Below are 23705 nucleotides of genomic sequence, written 5' to 3'. Positions count from 1 at the left end.
AAATCTTGAAAAATTACAGAATTGGAGTTTGAAGTTAAGCGATTTAATATTCATGTTTAAAATTACATTTCAAAACTACGAGGTTTACCGTGAAGAAAAACACCGTAAGATAACTTACACAAACCTGCGATGCGAAGTAACTGAATGATGTGTTCCCAATCCGCACTGGGCCCGCGTGGGAACTACAGCCAAGCCCTTTTATTCTGAGAGGAGGCCTGCGTCCTGCAGTGGGACGTATACAGAATGTGACTTTAAACTATACAATTTTGAACTTTAGGGCAGTAAAATAATTTCATGTTCAACTTATATACACGATATGCAGCTCGGAACCATGCGAGTAGCTCGCACGCGTACTGCCAGCTACTTGCAAGGCGTGCAAGCTACAGCATGTCTACTGGAAGGCTTTGGGATGCAGCGGGGGCGGGGTGCGCCAGTCTCGCCGCGGCCAGCAAGCGCGTCGCACGTCCGCGTATACCAAATGACTCCGCGGATCCAGATACCACGACCCTGGTTCCTCAGCACACGCCCACAGCTCCCCAGTTCTTGTTGACCGTGCCACCCCCATATCTTCTTACTAGACTGTTTCGGACTGTACCCGTTTGTGGCTAATGTGAGTTGAGATAGCAGATCACATGCCCTAGATTTGGGCCAGACTCCACGTTTTTTCAGGCTTGTAGTAACCTTAGCCATCATAAATAACTTAGATCACAGACATCATAGACTCATATTTTTTATGCCATCCTGTATTGACCGCATGCGATTTTGCAAAGCAACTGCGTTTTACATTCAATTTTTGTGTTATGTGCGATTAAAAAACGTTTTTAAATTGCAAATTATCTACAGCATGTATCGAAAATGTACATTTTCATGTTATACTGTTTTTGGCACTAGGGACTTTATTTCTGCGGTATAAAGTCGCTATTCAAGAGTGCTGCAGAAAGGCACTCCGGTTCGTGAAATCGCTATCCTATTTCTTCATTTTTAGTTAGCTCGCTTTGCCAGTAGTCTGTATCTAGATCTGCCATATCGCATTCACCGTATCTGTAGTCACTGTAGCTGTAGTATAAGTATGGTATTGAGTGGTTCTATATTTATGTGTAGGTGTGTGAGCGCGAAGGGTACGCACGTGCTTACCTGTGAATAATTGTTACCACGTGGGTTGTTCAATTAAGCACACGCTCTCTACAACCTGTTATTACATTTGTTATGTAACAGTTGTACAATGTACTATTGTTTATGCGGTAAAGTGAGACATTGTGAATTGTTTTCGGCATTTGAAAGCGGTTCTAGCTACGAGTGTTTTAGGGTGTCTCTGAGGTTTTAGAGATATTTTTATATTTGTATGCAGTCTTGTAGATGCTAGATTTTCACAGACTAAATTTAATGAATAGTAAAAGTGTTAATCATGACTAAAAGTTTAAGAAAAATAATTCAACGAATGTTTTACTCGTATTGAGTATTTTTTTTTTAATCAACATCGATTTTTCAAACTTCTTAGTTGGTTGTTATTTTATCTTGACACAAGCTTTAATTAAGTTTAATACCCGCACCTTAGCATGGATTTTGCATACATACTTACTAAAAAAAATATTTAAAGTATACTATGAAACTTGCGTTGCAGACATACACGTACCACATTATATAGGTTTAGCTTTAATTTTAAATTCTACGTTTCTAACCCTGTATCAGTGACCAATGGCTGGGCATCTAGACTTTTTTTTAACCTACTCCAACCGCGATGACCATCAATATCTCGACGGATCATTTGGCAGAACAGAATGCGTGTGTGCGTGAGGGGAGCGGGGTGTAGCCACATGGCGGATCGATGCGGCGCGCGTCGGTGTCACTCGGCCCCGCGCCCCCCGTCTGGACCGGTGCGTCACGGGCCCAGTGCTGGGATAAACAAACTTGTGGGATTAGTGGGCTTATTTTGAATTTTTTTAGATAAGCCTGTATCATCAGGTACCAGGATTAGTGGTTTTTTTTGTACTACCTGTATGGTACTGGGTTTGATGGGATTATTTTGATTAGTACAACCTGTATGGTACTTACCAGGATTAGTGGGATTATTTTGATTTTTTTTAGAACACCCTATATTATCAGCATACGTGGTCTAGCACCCTAAAGTTGATTATCGCTTGCATATAAAATAATAATGTCGATAAGACGTGTATTTAAATTTAAAAGTTCGACTTTAGCGACATATTTGATAGGAAGTGGAATAAAAATTGATAGAGCACTTATTAGCCAAACTGTACAGTAGAGTGTAAAAATATTGACGTACCCATCGCATCCAAAATTTTATACCACAGCCTCATGTCGGAATATTTTTGAGTGGTTCGAATAGTGACATATTTGTGCACTTGATTCTTTATATTTAATTAAAATAAACCCGGATAACTCACGTCACTGCGCGCGTTTTGCAGCACCCGCCGTGTAGCGTGCTCCTTGACGCAGGGCTACGAATTAGCCCGAAACATCTCGAGCTAAATTCGATTTAACACGTGTTATCTGGCTTTATTTTCATTATTTCAACTTGACTGCTTCTAAGTCGCTTTACTCTCGACAGAGTGGTCGTGGCATAATGAAGATAAGTGGTTTTCACCGCGGTGCTGAATACCAGAGTCAATAGAGAGCTAGCCCACTCTCAAATGAACCCCCTACTTGCCTTTTGTGACACCTACGTTGAGATGGGTGCATGCTATTCTAAAACCAGACACGACACATTTCACATTATAAAATAAAATACTTAATTAGCCCTCTAATATTGCTGTGCCCTAACAATATGTCTTCATCATCATCATCAGCCCACAGCAGTCCACTGCTGGACATAGGCCTCTTCCATGGCGCGCCACAACACTGTCTTCAGCCCCTCGCATCCATCCGCCGCCAGCGATCCTCTTAAGGTGGTCCGTCCGTGCCTCAGGACGCCCTACACCACGTATTCCCGTCCGTGGCCGTCCGAGGACTCGTCTACTCCATTGCCATTTTCGTCGATGAAAAACTTTTTTAAACATTTCAATTTTCTGGGGTCAACAACATATTTCAGTGAGTAAGAACCTTTTGAATACGATTTTCCTGTTACATTTTTTTTCTTATATACCTAGGTATAACAAAACTTGAAGCCGTGGTGGCCTAGTGGTTTGACCTATCGCCTCTCAAGCAGAGGGTCGTGGGTTCAAACCCCGGCTCGCACCTCTGAGTTTTTCGAAATTCATGTGCGGAATTACATTTGAAATTTACCACGAGCTTTGCGGTGAAGGAAAACATCGTGAGGGAACCTGCACAAACCTGCGAAGCAATTCAATGGTGCGTGTGAAGTTCCCAATCCGCACTGGGCCCGCGTGGGAACTATTGCCCAAGCCCTCTTGTTCTGAGAGGGGGTGTGTATAGGCTGGGATGATGATGATGATGACCTAGGTATAACAAAACTTAGTTTTCCACAGAAACCAAAAACGGAGAAAATGCTACTTTCTAAGCAGGCTTTAAACAGCCCTGTTCTAGCAGGCCTGTTCCTGCTTGTGCTGTGGCCTGTTTTCTGCACTGCTTAGTTGCACTGTGTACTATGTGTTGGTTTGCAATAAATAATTATTGTATTGTATTGCATTAAGTACTACAATTTGTTGAAACATTTGATTGGCCGTAGAAAATTAAAATTTTCTCATTAACTACGAGCACGAGCTGTTTTAATAGTTCACATATAAAACTTGATTACTTGCTTTAACTGTGGGTTTAAATATTTACGGTTATCCCTTGGACTATTCAACGGTGAATATTCTGGTATTTTTTAAGATGAAGTTCAATGATGGAAAAATGCATTAAAATCCGTTGAGTACTTTAAAATAATCTAAGTGTACTTATACTCAAGTGTAAAAATATGAACTTATTCAAAGTTTTAAAAATAAGTACCACAGAATTTTATTCCGACGCAGTAAGACCGTATTTTTAAGTGGTTCGAATAGATACTTATTTTTGCACTTGACTGTACATACGTTATGTGTACATACAAACAGACTGACGAAGAGAAGTGACTTTATAAATAAAATATAAGACACACCCGATAAATTGAACGCAAAACTGTAAAATCAACACTTTAATCTTCCGTCAAGTCAATGCCTTTTTAGGTACTTTATTTCTGAATCTACCCTCATAAAACCAGACCCATAGGGCAATGAACCCCCTTTTACATATCAAAGGAGCATTTAAAGCGGTTCCGCAGATTTATGCGTCCTACACCTTTATATATATAACTAAATAGTAATAGGACAAAAGGAAAGAATAAAGTGGTCGTGTGGTTTCATGTCTAAAAATACTATTGTCCAAATAGAAACTATGAAAGCACCAAACACTATGTTTTATTGCTAGGCATAGGCATCCTCTCTGAATGAAAGGGCTTGGGGCGTAGCATCTCATGCGTGTGACTATTAAACCTTTGCAGGTTTGTGCTGGTTTACTATGTTTTTCTTCACCGTAAATATCGTGGTAAACAAATGCAATTTCGCACATGGATTTCGAAAAATTCAGAGATGTGAGCCCGGGTTTGAGAGGCCATATTGTCAAACCATTAGGACGGGATCCTTTCGACTGCCATAACTTTATAAGTCATAATGTAATGTTTGTCATAATTATCGTTAGTCATAATTTATTTTCCCGCAGAACCATACATTTTTCATAATTTTTTAAATGGTCATCCTGTAGAACTCTATAGGTTAGGTTAGGTTTGTTTTATAACAATTCTGAAAAATAAATGGTTTCAGAGAAAAAAAGAGATGTCAAACATTACATTACATTATACGTTATAAAAGAGTTATGTCAAACATTACATTACATTATACGTTATGACTTATAAAATTATGGATATAGACCCCATTAGGAAACCATGGTTTTTTAGTGAACATGTCATCGTTTTGTTAACGGGTGTTTACGCGGGCTTAGTTACCACACTTTGATAATTAATTAGTGTAGTAGAAGTATATGGGTATCTGTAGGCGGCGGTAATTGTTTGCAATTTGTGTAATCCATTAAATCAAGAAACAAATTTAACGTCTTCCTAAAAATCACGTAAAATGACAAAAAGGGGTAGCCCATAGCTCCCCAGCCTCCCCTCGAGGCGTGATTTGATAGCATTAGTTAGTGTTGCGGCCGGAAGAGGAAGGAAGGGCGAGTTGGCAACTGCGATTATTTAATACTGGGACTTTGGCCTTTAAGTCACCCAAATGTGAGAGGGTATCCAAGTTTAGTACACTTATCGCGTACTCTACCTTTTTCTTCAGTTCTACTTATTAACAAGAAAACCGGCTAAAAGCGTGTCGGACACGCCCAAAATAGGGTTCCGTAGCCATTACGAAAAAATTAAGTAATATTTTTCTAAGGATTTCGTATTTTATACGGAATCTTCCAAGCTTAGGTATATTTTATACCTTAAGCTGCTATTTACTCATAAACTACTAATAATTCTCAAGCAAACTTAGCCGTTATAGTTTTCCTTGAAAGTTTGATATACTTACTACCATCCTGATTTTTTTCAAATTTTTCCACCAACCGGTTTAGATTTTAGAGGGGGGGGGGACGCTCGATTTTTATGAAAATTTGCACTTTAAAGTTGCTCAGCATAGTGTTGGCCTACCCGGCCAACACTATGCTGAGCTGGGACCGCTTCGCGGGTTCGCATATTGTTGTTTTTTTCTTTCTTTAATGTATTTTTATTATGTTTTGTGCGAATAGCGAATAAATATTTCTATTTCTATTTCTTTTTAAAGTTGAATATTTCGTAAACAAATCACTGAATTGAAAAATCGTCTTAGCAACCAATGGTTTTAAAAGACCTATCCAACGATACCCCACACTAGGGTTGGATGAGAAAAAAAACCACCCCCACTTTACGTCTATGGGAGGTACCCTAAAAAAATTAATTTTTTATTATTAATTATATCATTTTGTCGGCATAGTTTACTTATATATCCGTGCAAAATTACAGCTTTTTAGCATTGATAGTCCCTGACCAAAGCCGCGGACGGACAGATAGACTTGACTCCAAAAAGTTCATCATCATCATCATCATATCAGTCATAGGACGTCCACTGGTGGACATAGGCCTCCCCTATAGACCTCCAGTTGCCTCGGTTGGAGATGGCTTGCATCCACCGTAACCCGCGACTTTAACCAGTTTCCGTCCGTCTCGTTGGTGGAGTCCTACGCAGCGCTTGCCGATCCGCGGTCTCCACTCGAGAACATTTCGGCCCCAGCGACCATCTCTTCTCCGTGCTATATGACCTGCCCATTGCCACTTAAACGAGCTAATTCTCTTGGCTATGTCAGTGACCCTTGTAAGTTGTCGAGTAACTCTGAGCAACAAATAGTTATTCCATCAATACCCAGTTTCTGCCGCAACATAAATTAGCACGCTTATATCTCGAAATGGCAACAAAAGGCTGGAAAAGGCCGAAGGCTGGTTAGTATTCCTCACACCTAACTTGTTGTCTAGACGCTACAAAGCTCATTTGGGGCGTGTAGACGGACAGATAATAAAGTCATATTCATGATAGGTCTAGGCTTTGGTCATGCGGCTTCTGCTGTCTGATGTACTAAGCAAAGACATGACGCGTTAGTTGAAACCTACGCCACATTGTACAAATTAGAATTAATTAGATGGAGAACGAGGCAAGGCGAAAATTTGAGTTTGTAACGACTTTAATTCGTTTTGTAAAACGCAAACATCCAAGAAATAAATAATAAATACCGGATGTGGCCTGTAACCTGTAACACGAGCAAATAATCGAACTATTAAATATTTATATTGACCCGGATACGAGTAATTCACGTCTTAAATCGAGTTTAGCCCGACATGTCTCGCCCGACATAAGTCGCGTTGCTCCTAAGAGGAAGGGCTACGGTTTAGCCTGAAACATGTCGGGCTATCCTCGATGTAAGACGTGAGTTATCCGGGTCAATGTATATAATATGAGTGAGTCATTTTAGTCATTTAATCATACACCTAGGACATAGGTGGTAGGACCTTGTGCGAGGTCCGCCCGGATTGCTACCACCATCTTGCTCGCTAATCCTGCCGTGAAGCAGCAGTCCTTGCACTGTTGTGTTTCGGCGTGGAGAGTAAGACAGCCGGTGAAATTACTGGCACTTGAGGTATCCCATCTTAGGCCTCTAGGTTGGCAACGCATCTGCAATCCCCCTGGTATTGCAGGTGTCTATGGGCGGTGGTGATCTCTTACCATCAGGAGACCCACTTGCTCGTTTGCCATCCAGTCAAATAAAAAAAAATTAAAAAAAATACAATCATTGCTTTCATGGGCAGGTACATAGGATCTTAAACCAAAATAAAATATTACCCAAACATGAAACCCTGTAGTCTCGCGGTAGTTTCATGTGTAAAATAAATCGTACTGGTCAAACTGAACAACATTAGTTCATTTTTATTAGTTTTTAACCCCCGACGCAAGAAGAGGGGTGTTATCAGTTTGACCGCTGTGTCTCTGTGTGTGTGTCTGTCTGTGGCACCTTAGCTCCTAAACGGGTGGACCGATTTGAATACAGTTTTTTTATTTGATAGCAGGTTTTCAAGTCGGGGTTTTCCAATCTTTTGTTGGTTAGGTTATTTTACAACCTCGCTTCTGGCACGTCGGAAGTTGAGGATGTTTTTTTTTAACTTCGGTAATAACTTTATGCCGTTTAAGGGTGCGCTGGCTCGACAGTTTATGAGTTTATGTGTTCTCTGTATTGTGTGTTTGTATTTAAATAACTGAAAACCAGAATTTAGTTTGCTCAGAATAGACCAGTTTTCTCTATTGACTCATCTCAAGGCCTCAATTTCGTAGACGTACTCGAAGAGAAAAAACATTTGAAAAGTAGTAGTTTCCTTCTACGCCTTGTTATCTTATTTTCTCCAAGTTCCACGACAGTTTTCACCTTGTCGCGAACTTTTCGATCTCTATGTAACTTCGGAAGTTGGGTCTATAGTAACAGGGGCTTTACGAGTATTACCCGATGAGGTAAAGAGAAAAGGAAGGGTTATGATGTCGGCGGTCTATTTATAAAATAAGTGCGATGTAAAAAAATAAACAACAATGTAAATCTATTTAAAAAATATAAACCTCGTTGAGTTTCTTGCCAGATTCTTCTCAGCAGATTTTTTCCGAACCGGTGGTAGATTTTTTGACATTCATCACTGCTTGTTATAGCCTAAATTGAATAAAGATATTTTGACTCTTCTTCTTCTTCGCTTTTAGAATATGGCTTTTCTGTCCTGATTAATAGGACAATTTCGCCAGTGTCAAAGTAAACTCTCTTTGAGAGGGACGTTGTACGGTGGTTGTAGTTTTTGCAACTTGATAGTAGAATTCCAGGAACCACGTGGACACAACTTGCGCATTAAAAAATGTCAGACACGAGAGAAATATAGAATTTTGTGATCACTGTTCACTGTTAAGGTTAATCGCCGAATAAAACACTATCAAAATTATACTTCAACTAGCCAAAGATACAGAAATAGCAAAATTAGATATTGTCTACATCCGCCATGTTCGAATGCTACAAATCGAATCAATTTGGACTCTGATTTAACCGTAGGTACTCGTATTTAAACAGGAAAAAATAAGTCTAGAATTTAGTTAAGTAACCTAAAGCTTAACAGTCGGGACCAATTACTCTGGAAATTATTAAGCTGATAAGGTACGTTTTCAACCCCCGACGCAAAAAGAGGGGTGTTATAAGTTTGACCGCTATCTGTGTCTGTCTGTGGCACCGTAGCTCTTATACGGGTGGACCGATTTGAATGCGTTTTTCTTATTTGAATGCAGGATTTCTAGCGATGGTTCCTAGACAGTTCTATCAAAATTGGTTCAGCTGGTTTTTTAATGCTTGACTTAGACTTTATCATCATTCTACGCAATCTTGTTTCTTCCTATTCGCGATTCTGCACAATATGAATTCCACACAACTGAATTTAATCACATGCGTTATACTTCACGATACTATCTTAATCTCTATCTTTATCTTTTATTCTATCTATCTTATATACTATCTTGTTTCTTCCTAGTCGCGTTTAGAAATAAAAAAAAACAGACTGCGTGAGTCGCTTTTCCCGCGGTAAAAATTATCATGTATGTGAACGGAACACCTTGAGACGAAGCTTCCCGAAGGCAGCAGCAGCCTAAAAATAATAAAAATAATAATAATAATAAATAGGGTCGATTGAAATTAAAAAAAAAATTTTTTTCTTCGCCCCAATTTCGACTGGGTTCGAGTCCCGGTTATGTATGAGATTTAAAAAAAATAATTACAGAATCGTGAAGTATGTACACATGTGATTAAATTCAGTTGTGTGGAATTCATATTATGCAGAATCGCGAATAGGAAGAAACAATAATGGCATAAACCTCGTATAATCCGTTAATGGTGTCAACTCCAATAATTATTCGTGAGAGACTGTTATTTTCTTTAAAAACCGTTAATAAACATTTGTTCGTTTTTAAAGAATATAAAAGTCTTTCACGAATAATTATTGCAGTAAACACATTAACTTATATTAAGAACAGTTCTAACAGACCACATTTTTAATTTTCATTCATTTTTTTAGGAATAATCAAGAAAAACTAACAAAAATGCAACGTTGCCAGCTTAGCAGGTATAAACGCTTTTAAACGAATTTTCCACAGATGGAGCCACGGGCAAAAATTCGTTCAATAATAAAAGCACAAATGTCGCGTACCAAAAAGATGTATAGGTAACTTACATAAATTTCTTTCTGGAATTGGGTCGGGTCCAATTTTGTAAGTTATTTACATAAAAGGGTTTACAACCTGCAGATGTAATATTAACTTGTAGAGTTGCGAGTGCGGGCGTAGGACGTCCGTGAACGAGATGGATGGATGACGAGGTTAAGTTCGTCTAAGTAAACAATAGCAAAGCCAAAGTTTAAATATTATATAGGTTTTATACATTAAGTCAATATAAAACTTTCCTATTATCTCGATTATACAACAAAAATGTATTAAAAATATTTTTTTAATTATTTAAAATAGCCTGTCCAGGATTTTTTTAGCAAATCCATTTCTAATATACTAAATTTATTATAAACTGGGTTTCATTCTGTTATCAGACTGGTGAAGATCTTTTCAAGTTCGCATCTTACGTCCACTTGCAGGCTTTTTAATCTAGGTTTAAGTGGTCTTAAGTCCTGTCAGATCCATACAAGAACTGTCAGTTTAAATCTTAAATCGAGATTTAAAAAAGCCTACAAGACGTCCTTTTTTTTATTCGACTGGATGGCAAACGAGCAAGTGGGTCTCCTGATGGTAAGAGATCACCACCGCCCACAAACATCTGCAACACCAGGGATATTGCAGATGCGTTGCCAACCTAGAGGTCTAAGATGGGATACCTCAAGTGCCAGTAATTTCACCGGCTGTCTTACTCTCCACCCTTAGACCAATAAGTCAAACCTAAGGCCACCACGGCTTTTCCCGCTGTATATTTACTCACTATCAAAACCACCATAGCAACACGCCGCCATAGACAATAAATAGTGGAACATCGTCAATTTGTCTAGCAGCCACCCCCCTCATGTTTGTTTGTTTGTTTCTTTCGTGTAATGGGTTCTTACTAATGGGTTATTAACAGTAATTCGGCTGAGGCAAAATATACTATGTTAAAGTTTTGAGACTTATTGTTAGTTTCACCTCTATTCTTGGGGGTTAAAGGTTTAGCGATACAATCTTGTTTATTATTTTAAACCCCCGACACAAAAAGAGGGGTGTTATAAGTTTGACCGCTCTGTAGCATCGTAGCTCTTAAACGAGTGGACCGATTTGAATGCGGTTTTTTTATTTGAAACCAGGTTTTCTACCAATGGTTCTTAGACATGTTTCATCAAAATCGATTTAGCCATTTTTGAGATATTGAACTTTTTCCAACTTTTTGTTGGTTAGGTTACTGTAATTGATTTTTCGAATTGTGAATCATGCGTAGAATTTTGTGTTAAATATGATAACATGAACTTGTAAACTTAGTGAGGAAACTACACAAAACAAATGTCTCTCTCTCAAAACTGCGAAGCAATTCAATGGAGTGTGTGAAGTTGCCAATCCGCACTGGGCCTGCGTGGGAACTACGGCCCGAGCCCTCTCGTTCTGAGAGGAGACATGTACACTGCAGTCAGAGACCGAGATGACTGGTGAAATAATTTTAAGAATTGATTTAGTGTTTAGTATTAATTGAGTACAGAATCAATAGCACAAACAAAATCGAAAAATAGAAATAAGCAGCGTTGCGAACTATACTCAAATAAAGATAAAAAAACAATACATTTTATCAGTCACATAATTTAACCCGACCAAAAACAATAAATTAGATAACCTAGGGCACTAAAAATCCCGCCAAATTAAATGTATCGTCACATTTCTCTCAATAAAAACTTTCCAAGACACCGGATTAATCCGGCTCAATGCGGTGCGGTCCGGTTCGAACCGGATCGTAAGGTGACCTCTGTGACATTGCAGTTCCCGCCACGTATTATGTGTGATAAATAGGGTCTAGACCTACTAAAGGCGTTTCTGCCTCGTAACATCTATTTTATTTATCTGAAACATTTACCATAAATGTCAATAAAATAAGTGATCCTAAAACTACGCTACTAACTTTATCCTATCCGTATCCTTCTGAGTTGAAACTTTTTTTAACAGATGTTTATGATGCTTATGACTTTTTTAACAAATAATGTGTTAAGCTTTTTTATTTTGGATATTATTTATATTGTTTTTTTATTATTATTAGACGACCAGATGTCCCGGGTTCGATTCCCGTGTCGGGGCAGATATTTGTATGAAAAATACGAATGTTTGTTCTCGGGTCTTGGGTGTTTACTATGTATTTAAGTATGTATCTATCTATATAATTATATTTATCCGTTGCTTAGTACCCATAACACAAGCTTTGCTAAGCTTACTTTGGGACTAGGTCAATTGGTGTGAATTGTCCCGAGATATATATTTATTTTTTATTAAACATTCTTTTTTTTATTTCATGAACCATTTGTGCTTTAAAGTATATTCAACCGTTATTTTTAATGTTAATTTGTTCTTTATAAAGTACGCGAGGACTCACGAGGGTGAGGGGGAGTCAGGGTGAGGGGGGTGTCTTCCTATGAAGGCACTCGTATAGGAAGTTGGTCCTATTGGTCTGTCAATCAGATGGTCGTGGGCTCATATCTCCATGGAATTATGAACGTAATTTAATTAAATTTGTATTATGAGTTCTACGCTGAAGGACACCTGCACTAACTTGAAGTAAGATATATTTCAATCTTTTTTTATTATTTATGACGGTGGAAGCATTCTAAACTTCCTTCCACTGAACGTAGATAATTAGTTACATGATTAGTTTTTAGTTTATTAACTCAGGGACCCCATACATCACTGTATTATTATTGTTCTTTTCATGTACAATTTACAATTATGGTCGCTCGATTTTAATGAAAATTTGCACTTTAAAGTTGAATATTTAGCAAAAAAACAATGAATCGAAAAATCGTATTAGCAAACCCCTAATGGTTTTAAAAGACCTATCTAACGATACCCCACACTATAGGGTTGGATGAGAAAAAAAAATCACCCCCACTTTACGTCCATGGGAGGTACCCTAAAAAATTTTTTTTTTTTAGTTTTTTATTGTACCATTTTGTCGGCGTGACTGATATGTATATTCATGTCAAATTACAGCTTTCTAGTACTAGCGGTTACCCGCGGACAGACAGACAGACGGACAGACATGGCGAAACTATATGGGTCGGAACCCTAAAAATGACGTGTAAAAGTGCCCATTGCGGCCTATTTACTGAATAAATCATTTGAATTTTTAATTTTAATTCAATGGTGTATGTATGAAGTTCCCGAACCGCACTACGCCTCTGTGAGATGTATGGCCTAAGTACTGTTAATCTGAGATGAGTTTTACTTTGTGTAATTGAACGTCTGTACGCCGAAATGACGAGGGAATTGATTTAAAAAAAAGACTACCTTTAAAAACTTTAACGTCAATATCTCAGTAATAATAAGTTTCTTAACAAACTTTTTTCATTTTTTTTATTTAATTTTTATATTTAAATAGAAGCTTTAAAAAGTTAAAACAACATTTATAAATCTTTGATTTAATTTAAAAAAAATAAGGGGGAGGCACACATTTTTTTCGTGGAGACAATTTTGAAATTTAATACTTCCCACTTTTCCTACATATTATAAATGTGAAAGTTCGTGAAGATGTTTGGATGTTTGTTACTCCATCACGCAATAACAGCTAAACGGATTTACATGAAGCTTGGCGTACAGATAGACAACGATCTGCATTGAGACATAATTTTTAAGTGTAAACAATAGTAGAGGGCTCTCTGTCTAAGAACGGTGACGTACCGTACCTCAGCTCTCTAGATGATGTGTCAACTTCGTTTGCAATCAATAGATGGCGTTGTGCGAGCGAACGTTGTCCTTTCAAATTGTTACCGAAACATTTTTTCAAGCCTAACTCTAAATTAATTTTTAAAGTTGACAACCGTTTGCATGTCATCAAAACAATAACGCCAATAGACGTGTCTGTCAACTTGAAAATTCGACTTTAGCGACATATTCATTTGATAGGAACTTGTTTAAAATGTGATAGACCACTTATTTGTCTGATGGTACCTAAGTAAATAGCTGTCGTATATTTCAAAAAATTGCACGGGCATAATTTATTTATTTATTTATTACATACACACAACTGTCATTATAGGTTTATGTATCCTAATTCAACAGTGCGGATATTTACAACAGTTCAGTTAAGACGACATTAAGCTATTTCTAATGCGGGCGAAGCCGCGAGTTATGGCTAGAGCTTCATAAGTTGAAAATATCAGCCGTATAAGGGTAAACATTCCGGGTTTTTGCGGCATCTTCTTATCGTATTACCGTTTCGATAAGAATTATTAAAAGAGACGATCCTCAGGGTTAAAATTTTATGAAAACTAAAGACGATTTCACGACAAAAGTTTTGCGACTTGTCTTTTCGTTTTGCTAATAAACGTGATAAGGTAATGAGGTTTAACCGACCGGTCAAATTGCTCGAATATTCTCACCCTTAAGCTACAGAGAGGACGAAAGAAATGTCACCTATAAAAACTTCCACTTCTTGAATCCTTTTTCATTCCTGGTGCAACAATATTTCACTCATATTTTCTTGTGCAACATTGTAACGAATAAGTTCTACAATGTTGAGATCTCCACCAAGAGTCTTTTTTACCTTTGTTGTTAGCTTTATTTGCTTTAGCTTGGAGTGGTACTCAACGAATAAGCTAGATACAGTATATTGTTGCTCCGGTTTTAAAAATATTTGGAACATTTGTATGCATTACGTGTAGGAGCAGTGTATTAAGGTTTTTATGAAATCACTAAATTTTATTTTCATTTCAGTGTCGCAAAAGCTACAAATACATTAGTAAAATTTTTAGCATTAACTCGTAGTAAGAACTCTCAATAGAATGGCTTTAAAAGTTGTTTAGATTAGATTAGATTTTATTTATCGTCAAAAACTCTGTACATACATAAGATCTTATGTCATACATTGAATTGTAACAGTTTGCCCATTTCGGACGTACATTATTGTTGATCTTAAAATCAAATGCAATTAATTATTTTTATACTTTTATAGGTACGAAGTATACATTCACATTGTAAAAACATTTATCCACTAGCAATTTCTTCGTAATATATCCTAAAAAGTTCTTAAGAAGGTTCCGTTTCATAAGGATTTAATTTTCTTTCATTGAATAACTGTAGCTAAGCCGCGGTGGCCTAGTGGTTTGACCTATGGCCTCTTCAGCAGAGGTTCGTGGATTCAAATGTGAGTCCGCACCTCTGAGTTTGAACAACGCGACAAAACTTGTACAAACCTGCTAAGCTATAACCTAACCAATAAAAAGTTGGAATACCCCCGCCTTTGTCACTTCAAAGTTCAATCTCTCCAAAACGGCTAAACCGATTTTGATGAAACATGTCTGAGAACTATTGCTAGAAATTAATCAATCAATCAATAAATTTCAAATAAAAAAACCGCATTCAAGTCGGTCCACCCATTTAAGAGCTACGATGGCACAGACAGACACACAGATAGACACACATAGCGGTCAAACTTATAACACCCCTCTTTTTGCGTCGGGGGTTAATAAAATAAAACAACACAATAATTAAATTAAATAAATGTTTTTATTTTTATTTAAAACCAACGCGTGGCTGACCTCGTTTCTATTGATACAGCGTATAAAATAATGGTTAGGATTTTATACATATGGCGCCTATTTTTTCACGCTTACATGTAAAAACGAAGATTCTTGCAGATTTTGTTTTATACAATATAGGCTTGCGTTTGGCCACAATCGCGCCTGATGGAAAGCGAGGATGAGGCCTGCGATGGAGCACGCTTGCCTAGTAAATGCTCATTCACCCTGGACTTGGAAGCGGCCAAATCGTAGTGTTCAAGAATCACTGATAATTGATATCTGCAGTAATAGGACGATATTTTGACTAAGTCATATATTTCTACAGAGTCCTACTTGATTTTTTATGTCGGGGTTTTTTATATATCAACGAGTGAATAAATGCAAGGCTGTTACCAACCGAAGCAATTGAATAGGCCTATATTGCAACAGTGGATGTTCTTCGGCTAATACTCGTATGATGTTCATAACCTAACCAACAAAATGTTGGAAAACCCCCAACATTGTCACTTCAAAGTTCAATATCTCAAAAACGGCTGAACCGATTTTGATAAAACGTATCTAAAAACGATCGCTAGAAAACATGCTTTCAAATAAAAAAACTGCATTCAAATCGGTCCACCCGTTTTAGAGCTACGGACACAGACAGACACACATAGCGGTCAAACTTATAACACCCCTCTTTTTGCGTCGGGGGTTATTCATCAACTTGAAACTCAACTACGTGTAATACTGCCGTTTGGTTGTCCTAATAACTTTAGTACATTGAACCAAATAAACACAGTTAGTCACTGGGATACAATAAAGCAGCGTCTACAGCCACTGATACATTGGCTATAGGAGCCACAAGGCCATTCGAAGCTATTCGAGCTACAGTGACGATTCGACTGTGTCTGGGAGCCATTAAATTTGCAATAATGCAGCGCGATTGCAAAGAGCTTTGATCTGGATAGGGTTGCCAGAGGAGAAAAAAAGTTATAGGTGTCGTTGACCCGAGGCAGGGGCGCGCGGTCAGTGGTTTAGGATATCCAAGATTTGTTGTAGAAATAATAATGTTGCGCAGTGCAGCTGGTTTTAAATTTGAGTCAGGTTTTTTACGTGAGAAAAAATTGTGTAAAGGTAAACCACAAATATATGACTATTGTCAAGAGGGCGCTATTGTTCTTATTTATATGGCAATAAAGAACCGATTTATGATAACCAGACTACAATGCATCTTGACTTGTCTACAACGTTTACCTGTTAGCTCTGATGTTAATTTGGAAAGGTTTTGTAGCGAAATAGTTTCATTCCCCAAGCGTTTTTTTTCCAGTAGTTAATTATAAACATTATTTACAATGATCTGTTGTTGACTACGAATCGTTTTGGGATTTTTTTGTTATTGTTCAAAGAAACCGCCACAGTGACACTGACGATCATTAAAATTATTGCCAGTGTAAGAAATTAGTTCCAATGAAATTCTGCAACATGGCGAATAGTCATATATTTCTGGTCAGGCTTTAGCTACGTTTTTTGTTGAGAGTGCGTGGGACCTACGTGGAATTTCATTTGGCAAGATAAGTATTTGTTTAGTTAGTTTTATCTACTGTTAATATTTTGATCGAGTTAGTAAATTTAAATAAACCAGAGTGGAGTACACCTGTAGCGAGAATTTGAGTTTGATTATTTTTAAAAGCTTTATTACACTTGTTGTTTATGTTGCCCCGTGTGGGGTCGGGTTAGAATTACACCTCTCCATTTCTTCCGTGGATGTCGTAAGAGGCGACTGAGGATATAGGTTAAGTATACCGTAGGCGACAGGCTAGCAACTTGTCAAACTTAAACCCTAAAATTGCTAAAAGTGGCTCCGAAGCGGTATCATTTCGTGTGCTTTGCCTCTGCCTACCCCATTTGGGAATACAGGCGTGATGTTTTTTATGTTATCATCGCCATAAAGTATTCAAATTGAAAAACGTTTCTTTTTTTAAAATAATATTTTTAAAAGCATTGGAAAATTGAAAATATAAAAAAAAAAAAACATTTTCCAAAAAACGTTCACGGGTTTCGTAACTGTCAGTTATAGACCACAACAACCCCACACACTTACAATAAGTTAGTTATTTTATATTTGCCTTGAAAAATATTCAATTGAAATAATTGATATTATGGCAAAACAACGTTGGTCCCGCTAGATGGCGCTGTTGCCGACGACCTCTGCCGAGAAAAATGCTAAAAGGGTGTTGACATTTAGAAAGCAATTTATTGCTTAAATCTACAGCATCCGATGTTTAAAAAGAAATCACGCTCTATTCTTCTATAAATGCTGTTGATAAACTCTGTAATTAACAATTGAAAAAATTATCTTAGGTAAGAAAATGGCTGATTTACTCACTGCAATGCGTCAATCATCAACCCCCAGCCTAACCATTAGACCTGAAAAGTTGTTATTTCGTACAATGGTTCGATTTCAAAGACAAGGATTAAGGATTTTTGTTAAATTCCCACAGCATAGGCAGCAATGGGAGCACTAATTACCCGGCGCAAGCTTCATTAGTGATGCTGACTGTGTCTTCAAAAAACAGTCTTCAAAATAAAATCCTTAGAAATGTGTAAAAGTCAATAATTTAAAAAAATTGGCTTTAAATGTCGCAAAACTGACTAGAAGAAGTCCCAAAAGTCATTTAATTAATTTTGTTGCTAAATTAGCGACACTATAGGTACTTAACCAGGTCACAGGTACAAAAATTCGCATAGATATAAAAATTAAAATAAAAACGTAAAATAAGTATAAAACACATAATTTGTCACGAGTTTGTAATTCATCTCTCAATCTCAATCTGCGATCCTCGCCATTAACTGTTTGACAGAAACAAAAATGGCGGCAAGAACTTTTTAGAACCTGGTAGTATACCCATTTATAACATAATGATAGGATGGGAATTTGGATATCGGTAGTGTAGGTCAGACACGGTACCTAAAATAAATGCAATGCATTGTATTTCATATTTTTCAATAATGTAAGTTTTATTTTTCAAACGTCCGGGCTTGATTCCCGAGCTGAATACAGTTTTTTTTGCAAATATATGAATGCAATTTTTTTTTTCATTAAAATCGATGACATTGTTCCTAAGAATAGATCTTCGTGTGTCTTATAGTTTCAGACTTTCCCATACTGACCGATTTAAATGAGCTGTATAGCGTGGTTATCTTTTACTAGCTCCCGATATTTTGAATTATCTACTGGCTTTATGAAAGACTGAAAAATTTGTAGATGGATGTTAAGTTTGTGTAGATCGTGCTTTATCACTCTCGATTATGCAAGTTCTACAGTATACCCGTGATCGTAATGCTGCTTATTAAAGGTAATTTAATTATAGTCTACGTCCCGTAGCATTATTATGTTAATGTTACCCTCTTGGATCACAATTTGTTCTAAATAATACACCAGACCGTGATGAGAATCCCAAGTTTTGTACTCGTAATTAAGAAAATTATTGCAATTATTTATTAAAGAGTTCTATATTCACTGAATAACTTGTGCTTGACATAGCACATTTGTTGGTTATCTTTACCTTGATTTGTACTTTATAAAGTACAGAGCACAGAATTAGTAATAAGTGTGATAGAAATGTTATAGTTTGTATTTCCTTCGATAACAAAACAAATGTTTTTTTTTTCAGATGTGCTATTGACGTAACACACGTTTCTTTTTGCATTTTCATATAGTTGCCTAAATTTTAGTTTCCACCAAAAACGATCTTTTTAAGGCAAAATCTTTTGAATCATCCCTTTATTTAGCAGCAAACTAAAGCGGCGCTCTGTTTGAAATTGAAACGAGAAAAAAAGCATTTCTTTCCAGTCACATGGGCGCCTAGCGCTTTTAGCTCGGCTAATATTATATTCCTTTTACTATTATTTATATTGCTAGTACATAGAAAGACACACATAAGAATAATTTCATATTATGGCGTTAAGTTCTCTCATCCATAAACTCAGCTCATCCGTGGATTGTTCTTCATTTGTTTTATTTAACGATCGTTGCGTTAACTAAGTATTTTTGAATAAAGAGTTATACCTACATGCGTACATAAATACATACATAACTTTATGTGGCATGAAGATCGCAACGTTTATGAGCTTTCTACGTGTTGACGCTTATCTGCGTCATAATCACGGGTAACGTCAAAGTCAAGGTGAAAGCCATAATTTTTAAATTTAGGCTATAAAAAGCACTAACGAATTTCATAAAATCTAGCATCGGTTCGAAAAACCTTGGTTCAGAAGAAAGTGACAAGTAACTCAGCGGTGCATGTTTTTTCAAACAGTACCCTTAGTGTAAGTTTTCGGTTACAATCTCGATCGCGTTCGCGTTAAAATCTCAATTTATATGGAAACACGAACATTGCAAACGTTCCGCTAGAGGCGCTGTTCGTGTTTGCATACAAATTGAGATCTTAACGCGAACGCGATCGAGACGTATTTTGTAACCGAAACTTACACTAAGGGTACAGATGTACAATTTTATTTAATGACATCCTTTGTAGTGTATTTAATTTAGAATTAAGAAAGATAATACATTCTATTCGTCTAATGTAATGAACTTGGAATAATTTGTAACTGTCACTGATATCAAAGTACCTAGGAAAAACTATTCTAACCTCCAAAGTTATGAATTTTTATAAAAGACGTAGTGCTTCAAACTGAACTTGTATTTCAATCTATGTGATTTTGTAAACTATTTTAACATATATAACATTCTTTATTTCCATTTGCCAGTTATACTTAAAACCAATTTGTACTTAATTTAGGACGCAACGACTTGTAAGGAGTAAACTGCGTTAAGTTTTTCTCGAAAATTCTTAGCAAAAATTCCCAAAAAACTGTGGAACGCCAACCCTAGCAGTTTTTGCGTCTGTGTGCGGGCATCTGTACACATATCTTTGTGTGCGTACAGGGGCGCCACCACCCTGCTTGGCACGGTCGCCAGCGGCATATATTTACACATCATATATATGTTAGATTTAACTTTAAAACTGGTTTTCTCGCTGCTTAACATTAGCGCGTTTTAGATGATTTAGATAGTACCTACAACCAATCATCATCATCTCAGCTGATATACGTCCCACTGCTGGGCACAGGCCTCCTCTCAGAATGAGAGGGCCTGGGCCGTAGTTTCCACGCGTACCCAGTGCGGCTTGGGAACTTCACACACACCATTGAATTGCTTCGCAGGTTTGTGCAGGTTTCCTCACGATGATTTCCTTCACCGTAAAGCTCGTGGTGAATTTCAAATGCAATTTCGCACATGAATTTTGGAAAACTCAGAGGTGCGAGCCGGGGTTTGAACCCACGATCCTCTGCTTGAGAGGCCATAGGTCAAAACACTCGGCCACCTACAACCAATACCTGTAACAAATTTGTATTTGCATTATACTTATTTGTGTTTAAGAACATCAGTGAAACGAAAGATATCTAATACAGTGTGAAATTCTACGGGATAGATACAGAATTAGCTGGGATCAGGTCAAGAGGTCAAAGTTGTACTTATTTTGCCATAGTAAGCAAAACATTTTAGTTGTTTACTTTTTTATGCTCGCAGAGTTCGTGTTTATGCTGGATCTAATCCACATAAAATTACTTTTTATGCTCTAGTGCATAAAGTAAAATCTTCACCAAGGTAATCAGGTGTCAACAGTCACAAAAGAAAAAGGTTCTACATGTTTTTTTAAATAATTTGTAATTTATATAATAATAAAAATCAATCAAAATAAATCAATAAAAGTAAAAAAATATAATTATATAGTTATTCATTATAAAAGGTACATAAATCAATAAAAGTAAATAAAATATAATTATATAGTTATTCATTAAAATAAAAGGTACATTTATTTGTTTATTTTTTTATTTGACTGGATAGAAAACGAGCAAGTGAACAATTGTTTGCACTGTTTCTATTTCATTTCCTCGCAATGTAAGTGAAAAGCACAATGTTAAACTCGAGCATTAAACCATTTTTCCCCTCGACGTGTCTATCCACCCTTGCCGTACCGGCTTGGGTATATGAACGTCTTGGGTACAATAGCTCGTTTTATGCTCTTTTGTACAATGCACTATTTCAACAATGTCATGGTTAGAAAATGGCATTAGAGAAGAAAGAATCAATCGGCAAAACGCCAAGGTGTTAGAATATAAAAGAATGCAGTGTTTTAATGAAGGTTTTTAGGGTTCCGGAGCCAAAATGGCAAAAACGGAACCCTTATAGTTTCGTCAAGTCCGTCTGTCTGTCTGTCTGTCCGTCCGTATGTCACAGGCATATTACTCGAAAACTATAAGATGTATATCAATGAAATTTGGAGTGTAAAAACAACACGGTTCTGCATATTTTATGGTAAACGTAGGTATGGCAAGTGAAATTCGGGCAAATGAAATTCGGCCAAGTAAAGGTAAACGGTCTTTATCTTTACCCGTGTCCTGACTTGCATAGACCAATTTATAATATTACTGCTTATATTATAAATTGGTGGTAGTTTTTGACTTTACTTTTAACTTACCTTCCCACTGTTTCTCATTGAACTTTTAGCAAGGAATCGACAAAACTTGCCGCGGTCACTGTGCTAGCAGTTATGCAAACTGTGTGATTGCATTAGCGTGAGTCATACGAATGTTACTTCTTTCAATGTATTAAGTTAGTGTTTCAAGGAAAATAGAAGAGAAATCGTACAAAATATTGAGATTTGTTTAAGAAGTTTATTCATTTTAAACTTGACTCTCATTTTATAATCGAAATAATAAAGTCGCTAGCCGTGGCCTATGACATCTCAAGCAGAGCAAACCTAAATAGTGGATTCAAACCCTCAGTTTTTACCCGACTGCTGGAATTTTTTCGAGCGTATGTATTGTATGTATGTATGTGGCTACATACATACATAGTACATACGCTCGAAAAATGGACATAAGTACATAATTATGTCCATTTCTTTGGTCCTCACTGCAGCATAAACGGCTGGACGGATTTTAACGTATATTAAGGTATCATTGGTTTCGTCGTAACTGTCGAAGTGACATAAAGTATAATAATATTTCAATGTGGTGTCTGCAAAAGAAAATATGGCGGAGGAATAAAAAATTTTTTTGTATTGTAACAATATGGGTATCAAATGAAAGCTAAAAATTAGCCCATTCTAAATATAATACGGTTTATAATACTTTTAATCTACCATTTTCACAGAAATATCAAAAAAGTATAAAATAAAACATTAAATTAAAAAAATCAAAAAACCCAAGTGCCTTACAAACCAAAAGGAAGAAAATAAGTCTAGTTGTCTAGAACTCTGTCAAGTAGCAAATTTAAAGTTCAACAGTCGGGGCCCATTTAAATCTTAACCAGCTCTATGATTCTTGGTTAGGGGTCCATGGTCAGATACACCTGCATAAACTATGAAAAACTTTGGGAAGCGCCTCATAAATTACACTGTATCGGTTTAAAGTATGAAATGAAATAAGTATCTATCCAGAGGAAATCACCACACTATATTCTCAAGAAAGTCAGAACTAAAGTTTATTAGTTATATTTAAGCAACGACCACGACTCTTTCAAGAATTTAGTAATCCATAACCCTCCTTAGCCTCGTTGTTATCGGATTAAACCAATCTATACCTACAAAGCAGTGCCGTGACTGACTGACTGACTGACAAACAAATTACTTTTTATCTCGATATTACCATGAGATTGTGATAAAATCTCGAAATCAGAACCGCTTGGCTTAGACTTATAAAATTTTGCAGGGCTGTTTTTAATGCAACGTTAATGAGAGCCACGATGTCATCATCATCATGATCATATTAGCCGCTGGACGTCCACTGTTGGGCATAGGCCTCCCCCATAGCCTTCCCCCATAGGCCTCCCCCATAGGCCTCCCCCATAGGCCTCTCCCATAGGCCTCCCCCATAGGCCTCCCCATAGGCCTCCCCATAGGCCTCCCCCATAGGCCTCCCCCATAGACCTTCAGTGGCATCGATTGGAAGCGGCCTGTATCCACCTTACCCATCTCGTTGGTGCGTCCACCAACCGAACTTCTACTGCCGATCCGAGGTCTCCATTCGAGGACATATCGGCCCCAATGGCCTAAAAATAAAATCTATTAACTTATAAAATCATTGGATAGAACCTTATCGGCCTCGTAACAGCGGTCGACATGACTACAATAATCGCGACTATAAACCGAAGGCATAAAAGGTTACGATATAAAAAAAGGCATCGTAAAAATTTATGGCAATTAATCTGTATGAAATGTAGGCTATAGGATGTCTCGCAAGAAATTGTAGCTGAGTTCATTTATTACTTTGTAATAGTAATAAGTATGATGGCTTGGATCTTCACACAACTTTTTAGCGTTGCGTACTTATATCAAAAAAGATAAAAATCACAACATTCTTTTAAAGGACATTGTATTTGAAGCTTTTCGCGAGC

The 23705-nt window shown here is 37.1% G+C and overlaps 1 protein-coding gene across 2 annotated transcripts in view; it reads left to right on the top strand.

Annotated features, from left to right (window-relative positions):
* The first annotated feature begins 441 nt into the window (after nt 1-441).
* Nucleotides 442-23705, top strand: part of LOC141438812 (uncharacterized) — a 114147-nt gene continuing 90883 nt past the window's right edge. For both annotated transcript variants that reach the window (XM_074102793.1, XM_074102790.1), the window contains exon 1: nt 442-610. The gene's annotated coding sequence lies outside the window, so the exon portion shown is untranslated. The remainder of the gene's footprint in view (nt 611-23705) is intronic.

The sequence above is a fragment of the Choristoneura fumiferana genome, chromosome 19 (genome assembly GCF_025370935.1).
Source record: "Choristoneura fumiferana chromosome 19, NRCan_CFum_1, whole genome shotgun sequence".
Taxonomy (NCBI): Eukaryota; Metazoa; Arthropoda; class Insecta; order Lepidoptera; family Tortricidae; genus Choristoneura; species Choristoneura fumiferana.
Note: the sequence above shows the minus strand (reverse complement) of the source record. Positions and strands in the feature narration are given on the sequence as shown.